Here is a 26,213-nt window from a genome sequence, read left to right as displayed (position 1 = left end):
GTGGTAGTTTATGTGTTCTCTGACCAAATTGATTAATAATTTAATTTTTTTATGATTATCATTTGTTTATTTTCATTATTAATCATTTATTTATTTTCTTTCTCATTTGGCCAATATCTCGGGCACCTTTTGAGCTGGGAAGCTAATATTTGGACATGAGTGACCAAGTGATGTGGCTATCAAAGATATTTTTGATTTATTGATTAATCATTTCATCTATTAATTATTTATTGATTAATCGATTAATTATTTATTGAGTAATCAATTAATTATTTAATTTTTTATAAATGACTTATTTAATTAAATTTCTAAAAGATACATCTTCGGATGAAGCACTAGTGGTTTAGTTATGCGATTAGCCAATTGATTATGAAAATATTTTGTGATAATCTTTTATTGATTTTAATTATACAATTAATCAATCAATTAGTGTACACCTCTCCCTCCCAATGCAGCGTCAATGAGCTGCACTGCGGTATTGCCGGGCGCCGGAGGCGCCCCGGCAATGCCGCGCTGCAGCATATTTAATTATTTGGCATGGGGCGGTGTACTTTGAATGTATGTGTACTTGTTTGTTTTCTTTCTTGTTTGTTTGTCCGGACGATATCTCAGCCATCCTTTGAGCAAGGAAGCTGAAATTTCGGCACAATAGTGAGCAAGTCCTTTGTCAAAAACGGTATTTTTTTTTTTGATTAATCAATAAATTGAGGAGTTATTTAATTATTAGCGATTAATTAAGTACTTATTTAATTAATCAAATTTCCTTTCTCTTCTGACCATTAACTCAGGCACCTTTTGAGTTAGGAAGCTGATATTTGGACATGCCAATGACCAGGTGATTTGGCTGCAAAGGATATTTTTGATTTATTAATTAATCAATTAATCGATTAATTATTTAATTATTCGATTAATGACAAAAACTTTTTTTTTTTTTAAAGTTACAGATTCTGATGAAATAGTGGTAGTTTATCTGTTCTCTGACCAAATTGATTAATAATTTAATTTTTTTATGATTATTATTTATTTATTTTCATTACTAATCATTTATTTATTTTCTTTCTCATTTGGCCAATATCTCAGGCACCTTTTGAGCTGGGAAGCTAATATTTGGACATGAGTGACCAAGTGAAGTGGCTATTAAGGATATTTTTGATTTATTGATTAATCATTTCATCTATTAATTATTTATTGATTAATCGATTAATTATTTATTGAGTAATCAATTAATTATTTAATTTTTTATAAATGACTTATTTAATTAAATTTCTAAAAGATACATCTTCGGATGAAGCACAAGTGGTTTAGTTATGCGATTAGCCAATTGATTATGAAAATATTTTGTGATAATCTTTTATTGATTTTAATTATACAATTAATCAATCAATTAGTGTACACCTCTCCCTCCCAATGCAGCCTCAATGAGCTGCACTGCGGTATTGCCGGGTGCCGAAGGCGCCCCGGCAATGCCGCGCTGCAGCATATTTAATTATTTGGCATGGGGCGGTGTACTTTGAATGTATGTGTACTTGTTGTACACCGCTCCTTTCCTATGCCATCTCCAGGCATTGCAAATCGTCATTGCCGGGCACCAAAGGGGGCTCGGCAGTGACGCACGCTGAAAGAGAGTACTCAGTTTTCACTCTGGTTTCTTTCTTGTTGGTTTGTTGTACACCGCTCCTTTCCTATGCCATCTCCAGGCATTGCAAATCGTCATTGCCGGGCACCAAAGGGGGCTCGGCAGTGACGCACGCTGAAAGAGAGTACTCAGTTTTCACTCTGGTTTCTTGTTGTACACCGCTCCTTTCCTATGCCATCTCCAGGCATTGCAAATCGTCATTGCCGGGCACCAAAGGGGGCTCGGCAGTGACGCACGCTGAAAGAGAGTACTCAGTTTTCACTCTGGTTTCTTGTTGTACACCGCTCCTTTCCTATGCCATCTCCAGGCATTGCAAATCGTCATTGCCGGGCACCAAAGGGGGCTCGGCAGTGACGCACGCTGAAAGAGAGTACTCAGTTTTCACTCTGGTTTCTTGTTGTACACCGCTCCTTTCCTATGCCATCTCCAGGCATTGCAAATCGTCATTGCCGGGCACCAAAGGGGGCTCGGCAGTGACGCACGCTGAAAGAGAGTACTCAGTTTTCACTCTGGTTTCTTGCTTTCTTGCTTTCTTTCTTGTTTTCTTGGTTGTCCGGGCGATATCTCAGCCATCCTTTGAGCTAGGAAGCTGAAATTTCGGCACAGTAGTGAGCAAGTCCTTTGTCAAATACGGTATTTTTTGTTTTTTGAATAATCAATTAATTGAGGAGTTATTTAATTATTAGCGTTTAATTAAGTACTTATTTAATTAATTAAATTTCATTTCTCTTCTGACCATTATTAACTCAGGCACCTTTTGAGTTAGGAAGCTGATATTTGGACATGCCAATGACCAGGAGATTTGGCTGCAAAGAATATTTTTGATTTATTAATTAATCAATTAATCGATTAATTATTTAATTATTCGATTAATGACAAAAAAAAATTTTTTTTTAAAGTTACAGATTCTGATGAAATAGTGGTAGTTTATGTGTTCTCTGACCAAATTGATTAATAATTTAATTTTTTTATGATTATTATTTATTTATTTTCATTATTAATCATTTATTTATTTTCTTTCTCATTTGGCCAATATCTCAGGCACCTTTTGAGCTGGGAAGCTAATATTTGGACACGAGTGACCAAGTGATGTGGCTATCAAGGATATTTTTGGTTTATTGATTAATCATTTCATCTATTAATTATTTATTGATTAATCGATTAATTATTTATTGAGTAATCAATTAATTATTTAATTTTTTATAAATGACTTATTTAATTAAATTTCTAAAAGATACATCTTCGGATGAAGCACTACTGGTTTAGTTATGCGATTAGCCAATTGATTATGAAAATATTTTGTGATAATCTTTTATTGATTTTAATTATACAATTAATCAATCAATTAGTGTACACCTCTCCCTCCCAATGCAGCCTCAATGAGCTGCACTGCGGTATTGCCGGGCGCCAGAGGCGCCCCGGCAATGCCGCGCTGCAGCATATTTAATTATTTGGCATGGGGCGGTGTACTTTGAATGTATGTGTACTTGTTGTACACCGCTCCTTTCCTATGCCATCTCCAGGCATTGCAAATCGTCATTGCCGGGCACCAAAGGGGGCTCGGCAGTGACGCACGCTGAAAGAGAGTACTCAGTTTTCACTCTGGTTTCTTGTTTTCTTGTTTGTTTGTTTTCTTTCTTGGTTGTCCGGACGATATCTCAGCCATCCTTTGAGCTAGGAAGCTGAAATTTCGGCACAGTAGTGAGCAAGTCCTTTGTCAAATACGGTATTTTTGTTTTTTGAATAATCAATTAATTGAGGAGTTATTTAATTATTAGCGTTTAATTAAGTACTTATTTAATTAATTAAATTTCATTTATCTTCTGACCATTATTAACTCAGGCACCTTTTGAGTTAGGAAGCTGATATTTGGACATGCCAATGACCAGGTGATTTGGCTGCAAAGGATATTTTTGATTTATTGTACACCGCTCCTTTCCTATGCCATCTCCAGGCATTGCAAATCGTCATTGCCGGGCACCAAAGGGGGCTCGGCAGTGACGCACGCTGAAAGAGAGTACTCAGTTTTCACTCTGGTTTCTTGTTTTCTTGTTTGTTGTACACCGCTCCTTTCCTATGCCACCTCCAGGCATTGCAAATCGTCATTGCCGGGCACCGAAGGGGGCTCGGCAGTGACGCACGCTGAAAGAGAGTACTCAGTTTTCACTCTGGTTTCTTGTTTGTTTTCTTGGTTGTCCGGACGATATCTCAGCCATCCTTTGAGCTAGGAAGCTGAAATTTCGGCACAGTAGTGAGCAAGTCCTTTGTCAAATACGGTATTTTTTGTTTTTTGAATAATCAATTAATTGAGGAGTTATTTAATTATTAGCGTTTAATTAAGTACTTATTTAATTAATTAAATTTCATTTATCTTCTGACCATTATTAACTCAGGCACCTTTTGAGTTAGGAAGCTGATATTTGGACATGCCAATGACCAGGTGATTTGGCTGCAAAGGATATTTTTGATTTATTAATTAATCAATTAATCGATTAATTATTTAATTATTCGATTAATGACAAAAAATTTTTTTTTTTTTAAGTTACAGATTCTGATGAAATAGTGGTAGTTTATGTGTTCTCTGACCAAATTGATTAATAATTTAATTTTTTTATGATTATTATTTATTTATTTTCATTATTAATCATTTATTTATTTTCTTTCTCATTTGGCCAATATCTCAGGCACCTTTTGAGCTGGGAAGCTAATATTTGGACATGAGTGACCAAGTGATGTGGCTATCAAGGATATTTTTGATTTATTGATTAATCATTTCATCTATTAAGTATTTATTGATTAATCGATTAATTATTTATTGAGTAATCAATTAATTATTTAATTTTTTATAAATGACTTATTTAATTAAATTTCTAAAAGATACATCTTCGGATGAAGCACTAGTGGTTTAGTTATGCGATTAGCCAATTGATTATGAAAATATTTTGTGATAATCTTTTATTGATTTTAATTATACAATTAATCAATCAATTAGTGTACACCTCTCCCTCCCAATGCAGCCTCAATGAGCTGCACTGCGGTATTGCCGGGCGCCTGAGGCGCCCCGGCAATGCCGCGCTGCAGCATATTTAATTATTTGGCATGGGGCGGTGTACTTTGAATGTATGTGTACTTGTTGTACACCGCTCCTTTCCTATGCCACCTCCAGGCATTGCAAATCGTCATTGCCGGGCACCGAAGGGGGCTCGGCAGTGACGCACGCTGAAAGAGAGTACTCAGTTTTCACTCTGGTTTCTTGTTTGTTTTCTTGGTTGTCCGGGCGATATCTCAGCCATCCTTTGAGCTAGGAAGCTGAAATTTCGGCACAGTAGTGAGCAAGTCCTTTGTCAAATACGGTATTTTTTGTTTTTTGAATAATCAATTAATTGAGGAGTTATTTAATTATTAGCGTTTAATTAAGTACTTATTTAATTAATTAAATTTCATTTATCTTCTGACCATTATTAACTCAGGCACCTTTTGAGTTAGGAAGCTGATATTTGGACATGCCAATGACCAGGTGATTTGGCTGCAAAGGATATTTTTGATTTATTAATTAATCAATTAATCGATTAATTATTTAATTATTCGATTAATGACAAAAAAAATTTTTTTTTTTAAGTTACAGATTCTGATGAAATAGTGGTAGTTTATGTGTTCTCTGACCAAATTGATTAATAATTTAATTTTTTTATGATTATTATTTATTTATTTTCATTATTAATCATTTATTTATTTTCTTTCTCATTTGGCCAATATCTCAGGCACCTTTTGAGCTGGGAAGCTAATATTTGGACATGAGTGACCAAGTGATGTGGCTATCAAGGATATTTTTGATTTATTGATTAATCATTTCATCTATTAAGTATTTATTGATTAATCGATTAATTATTTATTGAGTAATCAATTAATTATTTAATTTTTTATAAATGACTTATTTAATTAAATTTCTAAAAGATACATCTTCGGATGAAGCACTAGTGGTTTAGTTATGCGATTAGCCAATTGATTATGAAAATATTTTGTGATAATCTTTTATTGATTTTAATTATACAATTAATCAATCAATTAGTGTACACCTCTCCCTCCCAATGCAGCCTCAATGAGCTGCACTGCGGTATTGCCGGGCGCCGGAGGCGCCCCGGCAATGCCGCGCTGCAGCATATTTAATTATTTGGCATGGGGCGGTGTACTTTGAATGTATGTGTACTTGTTTGTTTTCTTTCTTGGTTGTCCGGACGATATCTCAGCCATCCTTTGAGCTAGGAAGCTGAAATTTCGGCACAGTAGTGAGCAAGTCCTTTGTCAAATACGGTATTTTTTGTTTTTTGAATAATCAATTAATTGAGGAGTTATTTAATTATTAGCGTTTAATTAAGTACTTATTTAATTAATTAAATTTCATTTATCTTCTGACCATTATTAACTCAGGCACCTTTTGAGTTAGGAAGCTGATATTTGGACATGCCAATGACCAGGTGATTTGGCTGCAAAGGATATTTTTGATTTATTAATTAATCAATTAATCGATTAATTATTTAATTATTCGATTAATGACAAAAAAAATTTTTTTTTTTAAGTTACAGATTCTGATGAAATAGTGGTAGTTTATGTGTTCTCTGACCAAATTGATTAATAATTTAATTTTTTTATGATTATTATTTATTTATTTTCATTATTAATCATTTATTTATTTTCTTTCTCATTTGGCCAATATCTCAGGCACCTTTTGAGCTGGGAAGCTAATATTTGGACATGAGTGACCAAGTGATGTGGCTATCAAGGATATTTTTGATTTATTGATTAATCATTTCATCTATTAAGTATTTATTGATTAATCGATTAATTATTTATTGAGTAATCAATTAATTATTTAATTTTTTATAAATGACTTATTTAATTAAATTTCTAAAAGATACATCTTCGGATGAAGCACTAGTGGTTTAGTTATGCGATTAGCCAATTGATTATGAAAATATTTTGTGATAATCTTTTATTGATTTTAATTATACAATTAATCAATCAATTAGTGTACACCTCTCCCTCCCAATGCAGCCTCAATGAGCTGCACTGCGGTATTGCCGGGCGCCGGAGGCGCCCCGGCAATGCCGCGCTGCAGCATATTTAATTATTTGGCATGGGGCGGTGTACTTTGAATGTATGTGTACTTGTTTGTTTGTTTGTTTTCTTTCTTGGTTGTCCGGACGATATCTCAGCCATCCTTTGAGCTAGGAAGCTGAAATTTCGGCACAGTAGTGAGCAAGTCCTTTGTCAAATACGGTATTTTTTGTTTTTTGAATAATCAATTAATTGAGGAGTTATTTAATTATTAGCGTTTAATTAAGTACTTATTTAATTAATTAAATTTCATTTATCTTCTGACCATTATTAACTCAGGCACCTTTTGAGTTAGGAAGCTGATATTTGGACATGCCAATGACCAGGTGATTTGGCTGCAAAGGATATTTTTGATTTATTAATTAATCAATTAATCGATTAATTATTTAATTATTCGATTAATGACAAAAAATTTTTTTTTTTTAAAGTTACAGATTCTGATGAAATAGTGGTAGTTTATGTGTTCTCTGACCAAATTGATTAATAATTTAATTTTTTTATGATTATTATTTATTTATTTTCATTATTAATCATTTATTTATTTTCTTTCTCATTTGGCCAATATCTCAGGCACCTTTTGAGCTGGGAAGCTAATATTTGGACATGAGTGACCAAGTGATGTGGCTATCAAGGATATTTTTGATTTATTGATTAATCATTTCATCTATTAATTATTTATTGATTAATCGATTAATTATTTATTGAGTAATCAATTAATTATTTAATTTTTTATAAATGACTTATTTAATTAAATTTCTAAAAGATACATCTTCGGATGAAGCACTAGTGCTTTAGGTATGCTATTAGCCAATTGATTATGAAAATATTTTATGATCATTTATATATTTAAATTTCACAATTAATCAATCAATTATTGTACTCCTCTCCCTCCCAATGCAGCCTTAATGAGCTGCACTGCGGTATTGCCGGGCGCCGGAGGCGCCCCGGCAATGCCGCGCTGCAGCATATTTAATTATTTGGCATGGGGCGGTGTACTTTGAATGTATTTGTACTTGTTTGTTTTCTTGTTTGTTTGTTTTCTTTCTTGGTTGTCCGGACGATATCTCAGCCATCCTTTGAGCTAGGAAGCTGAAATTTCGGCACAGTAGTGAGCAAGTACTTTGTCAAATACGGTATTTTTTGTTTTTTGAATAATCAATTAATTGAGGAGTTATTTAATTATTAGCGTTTAATTAAGTACTTATTTAATTAATTAAATTTCATTTATCTTCTGACCATTATTAACTCAGGCACCTTTTGAGTTAGGAAGCTGATATTTGGACATGCCAATGACCAGGTGATTTGGCTGCAAAGGATATTTTTGATTTATTAATTAATCAATTAATCGATTAATTATTTAATTATTCGATTAATGACAAAAAAATTTTTTTTTTTTAAGTTACAGATTCTGATGAAATAGTGGTAGTTTATGTGTTCTCTGACCAAATTGATTAATAATTTAATTTTTTTATGATTATTATTTATTTATTTTCATTATTAATCATTTATTTATTTTCTTTCTCATTTGGCCAATATCTCAGGCACCTTTTGAGCTGGGAAGCTAATATTTGGACATGAGTGACCAAGTGATGTGGCTATCAAGGATATTTTTGATTTATTGATTAATCATTTCATCTATTAAGTATTTATTGATTAATCGATTAATTATTTATTGAGTAATCAATTAATTATTTAATTTTTTATAAATGACTTATTTAATTAAATTTCTAAAAGATACATCTTCGGATGAAGCACTACTGGTTTAGTTATGCGATTAGCCAATTGATTATGAAAATATTTTGTGATAATCTTTTATTGATTTTAATTATACAATTAATCAATCAATTAGTGTACACCTCTCCCTCCCAATGCAGCCTCAATGAGCTGCACTGCGGTATTGCCGGGCGCCGGAGGCGCCCCGGCAATGCCGCGCTGCAGCATATTTAATTATTTGGCATGGGGCGGTGTACTTTGAATGTATGTGTACTTGTTGTACACCGCTCCTTTCCTATGCCATCTCCAGGCATTGCAAATCGTCATTGCCGGGCACCAAAGGGGGCTCGGCAGTGACGCACGCTGAAAGAGAGTACTCAGTTTTCACTCTGGTTTCTTGTTTGTTTGTTTTCTTGTTTGTTTGTTTGTTTTCTTTCTTGGTTGTCCGGACGATATCTCAGCCATCCTTTGAGCTAGGAAGCTGAAATTTCGGCACAGTAGTGAGCAAGTCCTTTGTCAAATACGGTATTTTTTGTTTTTTGAATAATCAATTAATTGAGGAGTTATTTAATTATTAGCGTTTAATTAAGTACTTATTTAATTAATTAAATTTCATTTATCTTCTGACCATTATTAACTCAGGCACCTTTTGAGTTAGGAAGCTGATATTTGGACATGCCAATGACCAGGTGATTTGGCTGCAAAGGATATTTTTGATTTATTAATTAATCAATTAATCGATTAATTATTTAATTATTCGATTAATGACAAAAATTTTTTTTTTTTTTAAGTTACAGATTCTGATGAAATAGTGGTAGTTTATGTGTTCTCTGACCAAATTGATTAATAATTTAATTTTTTTATGATTATTATTTATTTATTTTCATTATTAATCATTTATTTATTTTCTTTCTCATTTGGCCAATATCTCAGGCACCTTTTGAGCTGGGAAGCTAATATTTGGACATGAGTGACCAAGTGATGTGGCTATCAAGGATATTTTTGATTTATTGATTAATCATTTCATCTATTAAGTATTTATTGATTAATCGATTAATTATTTATTGAGTAATCAATTAATTATTTAATTTTTTATAAATGACTTATTTAATTAAATTTCTAAAAGATACATCTTCGGATGAAGCACTACTGGTTTAGTTATGCGATTAGCCAATTGATTATGAAAATATTTTGTGATAATCTTTTATTGATTTTAATTATACAATTAATCAATCAATTAGTGTACACCTCTCCCTCCCAATGCAGCCTCAATGAGCTGCACTGCGGTATTGCCGGGCGCCGGAGGCGCCCCGGCAATGCCGCGCTGCAGCATATTTAATTATTTGGCATGGGGCGGTGTACTTTGAATGTATGTGTACTTGTTGTACACCGCTCCTTTCCTATGCCATCTCCAGGCATTGCAAATCGTCATTGCCGGGCACCAAAGGGGGCTCGGCAGTGACGCACGCTGAAAGAGAGTACTCAGTTTTCACTCTGGTTTCTTGTTTGTTTGTTTTCTTGTTTGTTTGTTTGTTTTCTTTCTTGGTTGTCCGGACGATATCTCAGCCATCCTTTGAGCTAGGAAGCTGAAATTTCGGCACAGTAGTGAGCAAGTCCTTTGTCAAATACGGTATTTTTTGTTTTTTGAATAATCAATTAATTGAGGAGTTATTTAATTATTAGCGTTTAATTAAGTACTTATTTAATTAATTAAATTTCATTTATCTTCTGACCATTATTAACTCAGGCACCTTTTGAGTTAGGAAGCTGATATTTGGACATGCCAATGACCAGGTGATTTGGCTGCAAAGGATATTTTTGATTTATTAATTAATCAATTAATCGATTAATTATTTAATTATTCGATTAATGACAAAAAATTTTTTTTTTTTTAAGTTACAGATTCTGATGAAATAGTGGTAGTTTATGTGTTCTCTGACCAAATTGATTAATAATTTAATTTTTTTATGATTATTATTTATTTATTTTCATTATTAATCATTTATTTATTTTCTTTCTCATTTGGCCAATATCTCAGGCACCTTTTGAGCTGGGAAGCTAATATTTGGACATGAGTGACCAAGTGATGTGGCTATCAAGGATATTTTTGATTTATTGATTAATCATTTCATCTATTAAGTATTTATTGATTAATCGATTAATTATTTATTGAGTAATCAATTAATTATTTAATTTTTTATAAATGACTTATTTAATTAAATTTCTAAAAGATACATCTTCGGATGAAACACTACTGGTTTAGTTATGCGATTAGCCAATTGATTATGAAAATATTTTGTGACAAGTACACATACATTCAAAGTACACCGCCCCATGCCAAATAATTAAATATGCTGCAGCGCGGCATTGCCGGGGCGCCTCCGGCGCCCGGCAATACCGCAGTGCAGCTCATTGAGGCTGCATTGGGAGGGAGAGGTGTACACTAATTGATTGATTAATTGTATAATTAAAATCAATAAAAGATTATCACAAAATATTTTCATAATCAATTGGCTAATCGCATAACTAAACCAGTAGTGCTTCATCCGAAGATGTATCTTTTAGAAATTTAATTAAATAAGTCATTTATAAAAAATTAAATAATTAATTGATTACTCAATAAATAATTAATCGATTAATCAATAAATACTTAATAGATGAAATGATTAATCAATAAATCAAAAATATCCTTGATAGCCACATCACTTGGTCACTCATGTCCAAATATTAGCTTCCCAGCTCAAAACGTGCCTGAGATATTGGCCAAATGAGAAAGAAAATAAATAAATGATTAATAATGAAAATAAATAAATAATAATCATAAAAAAATTAAATTATTAATCAATTTGGTCAGAGAACACATAAACTACCACTATTTCATCAGAATCTGTAACTTAAAAAAAATATTTTTTTTTGTCATTAATCGAATAATTAAATAATTAATCGATTAATTGATTAATTAATAAATCAAAAATATCCTTTGCAGCCAAATCACCTGGTCATTGGCATGTCCAAATATCAGCTTCCTAACTCAAAAGGTGCCTGAGTTAATAATGGTCAGAAGAGAAATGAAATTTAATTAATTAAATAAGTACTTAATTAAACGCTAATAATTAAATAACTCCTCAATTAATTGATTATTCAAAAAACAAAAAATACCGTATTTGACAAAGGACTTGCTCACTACTGTGCCGAAATTTAAGCTTCCTAGCTCAAAGGATGGCTGAGATATCGTCCGGACAACCAAGAAAACAAACAAACAAGAAACCAGAGTGAAAACTGAGTACTCTCTTTCAGCGTGCGTCACTGCCGAGCCCCCTTTGGTGCCCGGCAATGACGATTTGCAATGCCTGGAGATGGCATAGGAAAGGAGCGGTGTACAATAATCTTTTATTGATTTTAATTATACAATTAATCAATCAATTAGTGTACACCTCTCCCTCCCAATGCAGCCTCAATGAGCTGCACTGCGGTATTGCCGGGCGCCGGAGGCGCCCCGGCAATGCCGCGCTGCAGCATATTTAATTATTTGGCATGGGGCGGTGTACTTTGAATGTATGTGTACTTGTTGTACACCGCTCCTTTCCTATGCCATCTCCAGGCATTGCAAATCGTCATTGCTGGGCACCGAAGGGGGCTCGGCAGTGACGCACGCTGAAAGAGAGTACTCAGTTTTCACTCTGGTTTCTTGTTGTACACCGCTCCTTTCCTATGCCATCTCCAGGCATTGCAAATCGTCATTGCCGGGCACCAAAGGGGGCTCGGCAGTGACGCACGCTGAAAGAGAGTACTCAGTTTTCACTCTGGTTTCTTGTTTGTTTGTTTGTTTGTTTTCTTTCTTGGTTGTCCGGGCGATATCTCAGCCATCCTTTGAGCTAGGAAGCTGAAATTTTGGCACAATAGTGAGCAAGTCCTTTGTCAAAAACGGTATTTTTTTTTTTTGATTAATCAATAAATTGAGGAGTTATTTAATTATTAGCGATTAATTAAGTACTTATTTAATTAATCAAATTTCCTTTCTCTTCTGACCATTAACTCAGGCACCTTTTGAGTTAGGAATCTGATATTTGGACATGCCAATGACCAGGTGATTTGGCTGCAAAGGATATTTTTGATTTATTAATTAATCAATTAATCGATTAATTATTTAATTATTCGATTAATGACAAAAAAATTTTTTTTTTTAAAGTTACAGATTCTGATGAAATAGTGGTAGTTTATGTGTTCTCTGACCAAATTGATTAATAATTTAATTTTTTTATGATTATTATTTATTTATTTTCATTATTAATCATTTATTTATTTTCTTTCTCATTTGGCCAATATCTCAGGCACCTTTTGAGCTGGGAAGCTAATATTTGGACATGAGTGACCAAGTGATGTGGCTATCAAGGATATTTTTGATTTATTGATTAATCATTTCATCTATTAATTATTTATTGATTAATCGATTAATTATTTATTGAGTAATCAATGAATTATTTAATTTTTTATAAATGACTTATTTAATTAAATTTCTAAAAGATACATCTTCGGATGAAGCACTAGTGGTTTAGTTATGCGATTAGCCAATTGATTATGAAAATATTTTGTGATAATCTTTTATTGATTTTAATTATACAATTAATCAATCAATTAGTGTACACCTCTCCCTCCCAATGCAGCCTCAATGAGCTGCACTGCGGTATTGCCGGGCGCCGGAGGCGCCCCGGCAATGCCGCGCTGCAGCATATTTAATTATTTGGCATGGGGCGGTGTACTTTGAATGTATGTGTACTTGTTTGTTTGTTTTCTTGGTTTCTTGTTTGTTTGTTTTCTTTCTTGGTTGTCCGGACGATATCTCAGCCATCCTTTGAGCTAGGAAGCTGAAATTTCGGCACAGTAGTGAGCAAGTCCTTTGTCAAATACGGTATTTTTTGTTTTTTGAATAATCAATTAATTGAGGAGTTATTTAATTATTAGCGTTTAATTAAGTACTTATTTAATTAATTAAATTTCATTTCTCTTCTGACCATTATTAACTCAGGCACCTTTTGAGTTAGGAAGCTGATATTTGGACATGCCAATGACCAGGTGATTTGGCTGCAAAGGATATTTTTGATTTATTAATTAATCAATTAATCGATTAATTATTTAATTATTCGATTAATGACAAAAAAAATTTTTTTTTTTAAGTTACAGATTCTGATGAAATAGTGGTAGTTTATGTGTTCTCTGACCAAATTGATTAATAATTTAATTTTTTTATGATTATTATTTATTTATTTTCATTATTAATCATTTATTTATTTTCTTTCTCATTTGGCCAATATCTCAGGCACCTTTTGAGCTGGGAAGCTAATATTTGGACATGAGTGACCAAGTGATGTGGCTATCAAGGATATTTTTGATTTATTGATTAATCATTTCATCTATTAAGTATTTATTGATTAATCGATTAATTATTTATTGAGTAATCAATTAATTATTTAATTTTTTATAAATGACTTATTTAATTAAATTTCTAAAAGATACATCTTCGGATGAAGCACTACTGGTTTAGTTATGCGATTAGCCAATTGATTATGAAAATATTTTGTGATAATCTTTTATTGATTTTAATTATACAATTAATCAATCAATTAGTGTACACCTCTCCCTCCCAATGCAGCCTCAATGAGCTGCACTGCGGTATTGCCGGGCGCCGGAGGCGCCCCGGCAATGCCGCGCTGCAGCATATTTAATTATTTGGCATGGGGCGGTCGGTGTACTTTGAATGTATGTGTACTTGTTGTACACCGCTCCTTTCCTATGCCATCTCCAGGCATTGCAAATCGTCATTGCCGGGCACCAAAGGGGGCTCGGCAGTGACGCATGCTGAAAGAGAGTACTCAGTTTTCACTCTGGTTTCTTGTTTTCTTGTTTGTTTGTTTTCTTTCTTGGTTGTCCGGACGATATCTCAGCCATCCTTTGAGCTAGGAAGCTTAAATTTCGGCACAGTAGTGAGCAAGTCCTTTGTCAAATACGGTATTTTTTGTTTTTTGAATAATCAATTAATTGAGGAGTTATTTAATTATTAGCGTTTAATTAAGTACTTATTTAATTAATTAAATTTCATTTCTCTTCTGACCATTATTAACTCAGGCACCTTTTGAGTTAGGAAGCTGATATTTGGACATGCCAATGACCAGGTGATTTGGCTGCAAAGGATATTTTTGATTTATTAATTAATCAATTAATCGATTAATTATTTAATTATTCGATTAATGACAAAAAAATTTTTTTTTTTAAAGTTACAGATTCTGATGAAATAGTGGTAGTTTATGTGTTCTCTGACCAAATTGATTAATAATTTAATTTTTTTATGATTATTATTTATTTATTTTCATTATTAATCATTTATTTATTTTCTTTCTCATTTGGCCAATATCTCAGGCACGTTTTGAGCTGGGAAGCTAATATTTGGACATGAGTGACCAAGTGATGTGGCTATCAAGGATATTTTTGATTTATTGATTAATCATTTCATCTATTAAGTATTTATTGATTAATCGATTAATTATTTATTGAGTAATCAATTAATTATTTAATTTTTTATAAATGACTTATTTAATTAAATTTCTAAAAGATACATCTTCGGATGAAGCACTACTGGTTTAGTTATGCGATTAGCCAATTGATTATGAAAATATTTTGTGATAATCTTTTATTGATTTTAATTATACAATTAATCAATCAATTAGTGTACACCTCTCCCTCCCAATGCAGCCTCAATGAGCTGCACTGCGGTATTGCCGGGCGCCGGAGGCGCCCCGGCAATGCCGCGCTGCAGCATATTTAATTATTTGGCATGGGGCGGTGTACTTTGAATGTATTTGTACTTCTTGTACACCGCTCCTTTCCTATGCCATCTCCAGGCATTGCAAATCGTCATTGCCGGGCACCAAAGGGGGCTCGGCAGTGACGCACGCTGAAAGAGAGTACTCAGTTTTCACTCTGGTTTCTTGTTTGTTTGTTTTCTTGGTTGTCCGGGCGATATCTCAGCCATCCTTTGAGCTAGGAAGCTGAAATTTCGGCACAGTAGTGAGCAAGTCCTTTGTCAAATACGGTATTTTTTGTTTTTTGAATAATCAATTAATTGAGGAGTTATTTAATTATTAGCGTTTAATTAAGTACTTATTTAATTAATTAAATTTCATTTCTCTTCTGACCATTATTAACTCAGGCACCTTTTGAGTTAGGAAGCTGATATTTGGACATGCCAATGACCAGGTGATTTGGCTGCAAAGGATATTTTTGATTTATTAATTAATCAATTAATCGATTAATTATTTAATTATTCGATTAATGACAAAAAAAATTTTTTTTTTAAAGTTACAGATTCTGATGAAATAGTGGTAGTTTATGTGTTCTCTGACCAAATTGATTAATAATTTAATTTTTTTATGATTATTATTTATTTATTTTCATTATTAATCATTTATTTATTTTCTTTCTCATTTGGCCAATATCTCAGGCACCTTTTGAGCTGGGAAGCTAATATTTGGACATGAGTGACCAAGTGATGTGGCTATCAAGGATATTTTTGATTTATTGATTAATCATTTCATCTATTAAGTATTTATTGATTAATCGATTAATTATTTATTGAGTAATCAATTAATTATTTAATTTTTTATAAATGACTTATTTAATTAAATTTCTAAAAGATACATCTTCGGATGAAGCACTAGTGGTTTAGTTATGCGATTAGCCAATTGATTATGAAAATATTTTGTGATAATCTTTTATTGATTTTAATTATACAATTAATCAATCAATTAGTGTACACCTTTCACTCCCAATGCAGCCTCAATGAGCTGCACTGCGGTATTGCCGGGCGCCGGAGGCGCCCCGGCAATGCCGCGCTGCAGCATATTCAATTATTTGGCATGGGGCGGTGTACTTTGAATGTATTTGTACTTGTTGTACACCGCTCCTTTCCTATGCCATCTCCAGGCATTGCAAATCGTCATTGCTGGGCACCGAAGGGGGCTCGGCAGTGACGCACGCTGAAAGAGAGTACTCAGTTTTCACTCTGGTTTCTTGTTTGTTTGTTTTCTTGGTTGTTTTCTTGTTTGTTTTCTTTCTTGGTTGTCCGGACGATATCTCAGCCATCCTTTGAGCTAGGAAGCTGAAATTTCGGCACAGTAGTGAGCAAGTCCTTTGTCAAATACGGTATTTTTTGTTTTTTGAATAATCAATTAATTGAGGAGTTATTTAATTATTAGCGTTTAATTAAGTACTTATTTAATTAATTAAATTTCATTTATCTTCTGACCATTATTAACTCAGGCACCTTTTGAGTTAGGAAGCTGATATTTGGACATGCCAATGACCAGGTGATTTGGCTGCAAAGGATATTTTTGATTTATTAATTAATCAATTAATCGATTAATTATTTAATTATTCGATTAATGACAAAAAATTTTTTTTTTTTAAAGTTACAGATTCTGATGAAATAGTGGTAGTTTATGTGTTCTCTGACCAAATTGATTAATAATTTAATTTTTATATGATTATTATTTATTTATTTTCATTATTAATCATTTATTTATTTTCTTTCTCATTTGGCCAATATCTCAGGCACCTTTTGAGCTGGGAAGCTAATATTTGGACATGAGTGACCAAGTGATGTGGCTATCAAGGATATTTTTGATTTATTGATTAATCATTTCATCTATTAAGTATTTATTGATTAATCGATTAATTATTTATTGAGTAATCAATTAATTATTTAATTTTTTATAAATGACTTATTTAATTAAATTTCTAAAAGATACATCTTCGGATGAAGCACTACTGGTTTAGTTATGCGATTAGCCAATTGATTATGAAAATATTTTGTGATAATCTTTTATTGATTTTAATTATACAATTAATCAATCAATTAGTGTACACCTCTCCCTCCCAATGCAGCCTCAATGAGCTGCACTGCGGTATTGCCGGGCGCCTGAGGCGCCCCGGCAATGCCGCGCTGCAGCATATTTAATTATTTGGCATGGGGCGGTGTACTTTGAATGTATGTGTACTTGTTGTACACCGCTCCTTTCCTATGCCACCTCCAGGCATTGCAAATCGTCATTGCCGGGCACCGAAGGGGGCTTGGCAGTGACGCACGCTGAAAGAGAGTACTCAGTTTTCACTCTGGTTTCTTGTTGTACACCGCTCCTTTCCTATGCCACCTCCAGGCATTGCAAATCGTCATTGCCGGGCACCGAAGGGGGCTTGGCAGTGACGCACGCTGAAAGAGAGTACTCAGTTTTCACTCTGGTTTCTTGTTTTCTTGTTTGTTTGTTTTCTTTCTTGGTTGTCCGGACGATATCTCAGCCATCCTTTGAGCTAGGAAGCTGAAATTTCGGCACAGTAGTGAGCAAGTCCTTTGTCAAATACGGTATTTTTTGTTTTTTGAATAATCAATTAATTGAGGAGTTATTTAATTATTAGCGTTTAATTAAGTACTTATTTAATTAATTAAATTTCATTTATCTTCTGACCATTATTAACTCAGGCACCTTTTGAGTTAGGAAGCTGATATTTGGACATGCCAATGACCAGGTGATTTGGCTGCAAAGGATATTTTTGATTTATTAATTAATCAATTAATCGATTAATTATTTAATTATTCGATTAATGACAAAAAAATTTTTTTTTTTTAAGTTACAGATTCTGATGAAATAGTGGTAGTTTATGTGTTCTCTGACCAAATTGATTAATAATTTAATTTTTTTATGATTATTATTTATTTATTTTCATTATTAATCATTTATTTATTTTCTTTCTCATTTGGCCAATATCTCAGGCACCTTTTGAGCTGGGAAGCTAATATTTGGACATGAGTGACCAAGTGATGTGGCTATCAAGGATATTTTTGATTTATTGATTAATCATTTCATCTATTAAGTATTTATTGATTAATCGATTAATTATTTATTGAGTAATCAATTAATTATTTAATTTTTTATAAATGACTTATTTAATTAAATTTCTAAAAGATACATCTTCGGATGAAGCACTACTGGTTTAGTTATGCGATTAGCCAATTGATTATGAAAATATTTTGTGATAATCTTTTATTGATTTTAATTATACAATTAATCAATCAATTAGTGTACACCTCTCCCTCCCAATGCAGCCTCAATGAGCTGCACTGCGGTATTGCCGGGCGCCGGAGGCGCCCCGGCAATGCCGCGCTGCAGCATATTTAATTATTTGGCATGGGGCGGTGTACTTTGAATGTATGTGTACTTGTCTTTTATTGATTTTAATTATACAATTAATCAATCAATTAGTGTACACCTCTCCCTCCCAATGCAGCCTCAATGAGCTGCACTGCGGTATTGCCGGGCGCCGGAGGCGCCCCGGCAATGCCGCGCTGCAGCATATTTAATTATTTGGCATGGGGCGGTGTACTTTGAATGTATGTGTACTTGTTTGTTTTCTTTCTTGGTTGTCCGGACGATATCTCAGCCATCCTTTGAGCTAGGAAGCTGAAATTTCGGCACAGTCGTGAGCAAGTCCTTTGTCAAATACGGTATTTTTTGTTTTTTGAATAATCAATTAATTGAGGAGTTATTTAATTATTAGCGTTTAATTAAGTACTTATTTAATTAATTAAATTTCATTTCTCTTCTGACCATTATTAACTCAGGCACCTTTTGAGTTAGGAAGCTGATATTTGGACATGCCAATGACCAGGTGATTTGGCTGCAAAGGATATTTTTGATTTATTAATTAATCAATTAATCGATTAATTATTTAATTATTCGATTAATGACCCAAAAATTTTTTTTTTTAAAGTTACAGATTCTGATGAAATAGTGGTAGTTTATGTGTTCTCTGACCAAATTGATTACCAATTTAATTTTTTTATGATTATTATTTATTTATTTTCATTATTAATCATTTATTTATTTTCTTTCTCATTTGGCCAATATCTCAGGCACCTTTTGAGCTGGGAAGCTAATATTTGGACATAAGTGACCAAGTGATGTGGCTATCAAGGATATTTTTGATTTATTGATTAATCATTTCATCTATTAATTATTTATTGATTAATCGATTAATTATTTATTGAGTAATCAATTAATTATTTAATTTTTTATAAATGACTTATTTAATTAAATTTCTAAAAGATACATCTTCGGATGAAGCACTAGTGGTTTAGTTATGCGATTAGCCAATTGATTATGAAAATATTTTGTGATAATCTTTTATTGATTTTAATTATACAATTAATCAATCAATTAGTGTACACCTCTCCCTCCCAATGCAGCCTTAATGAGCTGCACTGCGGTATTGCCGGGCGCCGGAGGCGCCCCGGCAATGCCGCGCTGCAGCATATTTAATTATTTGGCATGGGGCGGTGTACTTTGAATGTATGTGTACTTGTTTGTTTGTTTGTTTGTTTTCTTTCTTGGTTGTCCGGGCGATATCTCAGCCATCCTTTGAGCTAGGAAGCTGAAATTTTGGCACAATAGTGAGAAAGTCCTTTGTCAAAAACGGTATTTTTTTTTTTTTGATTAATCAATAAATTAAGGAGTTATTTAATTATTAGCGATTAATTAAGTTCTTATTTAATTAATTAAATTTCCTTTCTCTTCTGACCATTAACTCAGGCACCTTTTGAGTTAGGAAGCTGATATTTGGACATGCCAATGACCAGGTGATTTGGCTGCAAATGATATTTTTGATTTATTAATTAATCAATTAATCGATTAATTATTTAATTATTCGATTAATGACAAAAAAATTTTTTTTTTTTAAAGTTACAGATTCTGATGAAATAGTGGTAGTTTATGTGTTCTCTGACCAAATTGATTAATAATTTAATTTTTTTATGATTATTATTTATTTATTTTCATTATTAATCATTTATTTATTTTCTTTCTCATTTGGCCAATATCTCAGGCACCTTTTGAGCTGGGAAGCTAATATTTGGACATGAGTGACCAAGTGATGTGGCTATCAAGGATATTTTTGATTTATTGATTAATCATTTCATCTATTAAGTATTTATTGATTAATCGATTAATTATTTATTGAGTAATCAATTAATTATTTAATTTTTTATAAATGACTTATTTAATTAAATTTCTAAAAGATACATCTTCGGATGAAGCACTACTGGTTTAGTTATGCGATTAGCCAATTGATTATGAAAATATTTTGTGATAATCTTTTATTGATTTTAATTATACAATTAATCAATCAATTAGTGTACACCTCTCCCTCCCAATGCAGCCTCAATGAGCTGCACTGCGGTATTGCCGGGCGCCGGAGGCGCCCCGGCAATGCCGCGCTGCAGCATATTTAATTATTTGGCATGGGGCGGTGTACTTTGAATGTATGTGTACTTGTTTGTTTTCTTTCTTGGTTGTCCGGACGATATCTCAGCCATCCTTTGAGCTAGGAAGCTGAAATTTCGGCACAGTAGTGAGCAAGTCCTTTGTCAAATACGGTATTTTTTGTTTTTTGAATAATCAATTAATTGAGGAGTTATTTAATTATTAGCGTTTAATTAAGTACTTATTTAATTAATTAAATTTCATTTATCTTCTGACCATTATTAACTCAGGCACCTTTTGAGTTAGGAAGCTGATATTTGGACATGCCAATGACCAGGTGATTTGGCTGCAAAGGATATTTTTGATTTATTAATTAATCAATTAATCGATTAATTATTTAATTATTCGATTAATGACAAAAAACATTTTTTTTTTAAAGTTACAGATTCTGATGAAATAGTGGTAGTTTATGTGTTCTCTGACCAAATTGATTAATAATTTAATTTTTATATGATTATTATTTATTTATTTTCATTATTAATCATTTATTTATTTTCTTTCTCATTTGGCCAATATCTCAGGCACCTTTTGAGCTGGGAAGCTAATATTTGGACATGAGTGACCAAGTGATGTGGCTATCAAGGATATTTTTGATTTATTGATTAATCATTTCATCTATTAAGTATTTATTGATTAATCGATTAATTATTTATTGAGTAATCAATTAATTATTTAATTTTTTATAAATGACTTATTTAATTAAATTTCTAAAAGATACATCTTCGGATGAAGCACTACTGGTTTAGTTATGCGATTAGCCAATTGATTATGAAAATATTTTGTGATAATCTTTTATTGATTTTAATTATACAATTAATCAATCAATTAGTGTACACCTCTCCCTCCCAATGCAGCCTCAATGAGCTGCACTGCGGTATTGCCGGGCGCCGGAGGCGCCCCGGCAATGCCGCGCTGCAGCATATTTAATTATTTGGCATGGGGCGGTGTACTTTGAATGTATGTGTACTTGTTTGTTTTCTTGTTTGTTTGTTTTCTTTCTTGGTTGTCCGGACGATATCTCAGCCATCCTTTGAGCTAGGAAGCTGAAATTTCGGCACAGTAGTGAGCAAGTCCTTTGTCAAATACGGTATTTTTTGTTTTTTGAATAATCAATTAATTGAGGAGTTATTTAATTATTAGCGTTTAATTAAGTACTTATTTAATTAATTAAATTTCATTTATCTTCTGACCATTATTAACTCAGGCACCTTTTGAGTTAGGAAGCTGATATTTGGACATGCCAATGACCAGGTGATTTGGCTGCAAAGGATATTTTTGATTTATTAATTAATCAATTAATCGATTAATTATTTAATTATTCGATTAATGACAAAAAAATTTTTTTTTTTTAAGTTACAGATTCTGATGAAATAGTGGTAGTTTATGTGTTCTCTGACCAAATTGATTAATAATTTAATTTTTTTATGATTATTATTTATTTATTTTCATTATTAATCATTTATTTATTTTCTTTCTCATTTGGCCAATATCTCAGGCACCTTTTGAGCTGGGAAGCTAATATTTGGACATGAGTGACCAAGTGATGTGGCTATCAAGGATATTTTTGATTTATTGATTAATCATTTCATCTATTAAGTATTTATTGATTAATCGATTAATTATTTATTGAGTAATCAATTAATTATTTAATTTTTTATAAATGACTTATTTAATTAAATTTCTAAAAGATACATCTTCGGATGAAGCACTACTGGTTTAGTTATGCGATTAGCCAATTGATTATGAAAATATTTTGTGATAATCTTTTATTGATTTTAATTATACAATTAATCAATCAATTAGTGTACACCTCTCCCTCCCAATGCAGCCTCAATGAGCTGCACTGCGGTATTGCCGGGCGCCGGAGGCGCCCTGGCAATGCCGCGCTGCAGCATATTTAATTATTTGGCATGGGGCGGTGTACTTTGAATGTATGTGTACTTGTTTTCTTTCTTGTTTGTTTGTCCGGACGATATCTCAGCCATCCTTTGAGCAAGGAAGCTGAAATTTCGGCACAATAGTGAGCAAGTCCTTTGTCAAAAACGGTATTTTTTTTTTGATTAATCAATAAATTGAGGAGTTATTTAATTATTAGCGATTAATTAAGTACTTATTTAATTAATCAAATTTCCTTTCTCTTCTGACCATTAACTCAGGCACCTTTTGAGTTAGGAAGCTGATATTTGGACATGCCAATTACCAGGTGATTTGGCTGCAAAGGATATTTTTGATTTATTAATTAATCAATTAATCGATTAATTATTTAATTATTTGATTAATGACCAAAAATTTTTTTTTTTTTAAAGTTACAGATTCTGATGAAATAGTGGTAGTTTATGTGTTCTCTGACCAAATTGATTAATAATTTAATTTTTTTATGATTATTATTTATTTATTGTACACCGCTCCTTTCCTATGCCATCTCCAGGCATTGCAAATCGTCATTGCCGGGCACCAAAGGGGGCAGTGACGCACGCTGAAAGAGAGTACTCAGTTTTCACTCTGGTTTCTTTCTTGTTTTCTTTCTTGCTTTCTTGCTTTCTTGTTTGTTTGTCCGGACGATATCTCAGCCATCCTTTAAGCTAGGAAGCTGAAATTTCGGCACAATAGTGAGCAAGTCCTTTGTCAAAAACGGTATTTTTTTTTTTGATTAATCAATAAATTGAGTAGTTATTTAATTATTAGCGATTAATTAAGTACTTATTTAATTAATCAAATTTCCTTTCTCTTCTGATCATTAACTCAGGCACCTTTTGAGTTAGGAAGCTGATATTTGGACATGCCAATGAGCAGGTGATTTAGCTGCAAAGGCTGTTTTTGATTTATTAATTAATCAATTAATCAATTAATCGATTGATTATTTAATTTTTCGATTAATGACTAAAATGTTTTTTTTTTTAAGTTGCAGATTCTGATGAAATGGTGGTGGTTTATGTGTTCTCTGACCGAATTGATTAATAATTTAATTTTTTTATGATTCTTATTTATTTATTTTCATTATTAATCATTTCTTTATTTTCTTTCTCATTTGGCCAATATCTCAGGCACCTTTTGAGCTCGGAAGCTATTTGGACATGACAGTGACCAAGTGATGTTGCTATCAAGGATATTTTTGATTTATTGATTAATCAATTAATCAATTAATCGATTAATTATTTAATTATTCGATTAATTACTAAAAAAAAATAAAAAAAATTCAGTTACAGATTCTGATGAAATGGTGGTGGTTTATGTGTTCTGTGACCGAATTGATTAATAATTTAATTTTTTCATGATTATTATTTATTTGTTTTCATTATTAATCATTTATTTATTTTCTTTCTCATTTGGCCAATATCTCAGGCACCTTTTGAGCTGGGAAGCTAATATTTAGACATGACAGTGACCAAGTGATGTGGCTATCAAGGATATTTTTGATTTATTGATTAATCATTTAATCGATTAATTATTTATTGATTAATCGATTAATTAATTATTGATTAATCAATTAATTATTTAATTTTTTATTAATGAGTTATTTAATTAAATTTCTAAAAGATACATCTTCGGATGAAGCACTAGTGGTTTAGTTATGCTATTAGCCAATTGATTATGAAAATATTTTGTGATAATCTTTTATTGATTTTAATAAAACAATTAATCAATCAATTAGTGTACACCTCTCCCTCCCAATGCAGCCTCGATGAGCTGCATTGCGGTATTGCCGGGCGCCAGAGGCACCCCGGCAATGCCGCACTGTAGGATATTTAATTATTTGGCATGGGGGCAGTGTACTTTGAATGTATATGTACTTGTTTTCTTGTTTGTTTTTTCCGGGCGATATTTCAGCCATCCTTTGAGCTCAGAAGCTGAAATTTCGGCACAATAGGTGAGCAAGTCCTTTTTCAAAACGGTATTTTTTGTTTTTTGATTAATCAATTAATTGAGGAGTTATTTAATTATTCGCCATTAATTGAGTACTTATTTAATTAATTAAATTTACTTTCTCTTCTGGCCATTATCTCAGGCACCTTTTGAGTTAGGAAGTTGATATTTGGACATGCCAATGACCAGGTGATTTGGCTGCAAAGGCTATTTTTAATTTATTAATTAATCAATTCATCAATTAATCGATTAATTATTTAATTATTCAATTGATGCGTCAATTTTTTTTTTTTAAGTTACAGATTCTGATGAAATGGTGGTGGTTTATGTGTTCTATGACCGAATTGATTAATAATTTAATTTTTTTATGATTATTATTTAATTATTTTCTTTATTAATCATTTATTTATTTTCTTTCTCATTTGGCCAATATCTCAGGCACCTTTTGAGCTAGAAAGCTAATATTTGGACAGGACAGTGACCAAGTGATGTGGCGATCAAGGATATTTTTGATTTATTGATTAATCATTTAATCAATTAATTATTTATTGATTAATAAATTAATTATTTAATTTTTTTATTAATGAGTTATTTAATTACATTTCTAAAAGATACATCTTCGGATGAAGCACTAGTGGTTTAGTTATGCTATTAGCCGATTGATTAAGAAAATATTTTGTGATAATCTTTTATTGATTTTAATTATACAATTAATCAATCAATTATTGTTTAAAATTTAATTGTAAATATTTAAAATTAATCATCATCCTGAACTGAACACGCTGCTATTATGGTCCATATGCCCGTATCATCCTGAACTGAACATGCTACTATTATGGTCCATATGCCCGTATCATCCTGAACGAAACATGCTGCTATTATGGTCCATATGCCCGTATCATCCTGAACTGAGCACGCTACTTTTATGGTCCATATGACCGTATCATCCTGAACTGAACACGCTACTATTATGGTCCATATACCCGTATCATCCTGAACTGAGCACGCAACTATTATGGTCCATATGCCTGTATCATCCTGATCTGAGCACACTACTATTATGGTCCATATGCCCGTATCATCCTGAATTGAGCACGCTACTATTATGGTCCATATGCCCGTATCATCCTGAACGAAACATGCTGCTATTATGGTCCATGTTTCCATATCATCCTGAACTGAGCATGCTACTATTATGGTCCATATGCCCATATCATCCTGAACTGAACACGCTACTATTATGGTCCATATACCCGTATCATCCTGAACTGAGCACGCAACTATTATGGTCCATATGCCTGTATCATCCTGATCTGAGCACACTACTATTATGGTCCATATGCCCGTATCATCCTGAATTGAGCACGCTACTATTATGGTCCATATGCCCGTATCATCCTGAACTGAACACGCAACTATTATGGTCCATATGCACGTATGATCCTGAATTGAGCACACTACTATTATGGTCCTTATGCCCGTATCATCCTGAACTGGGCACACTACTATTATGGTCCATA

Source organism: Myxine glutinosa, chromosome 1, assembly GCF_964187855.1.
Source record: "Myxine glutinosa chromosome 1, kmMyxGlut1.1, whole genome shotgun sequence".
Lineage (NCBI taxonomy): Eukaryota > Metazoa > Chordata > Myxini > Myxiniformes > Myxinidae > Myxine > Myxine glutinosa.
This window is presented reverse-complemented; position numbering follows the sequence as displayed.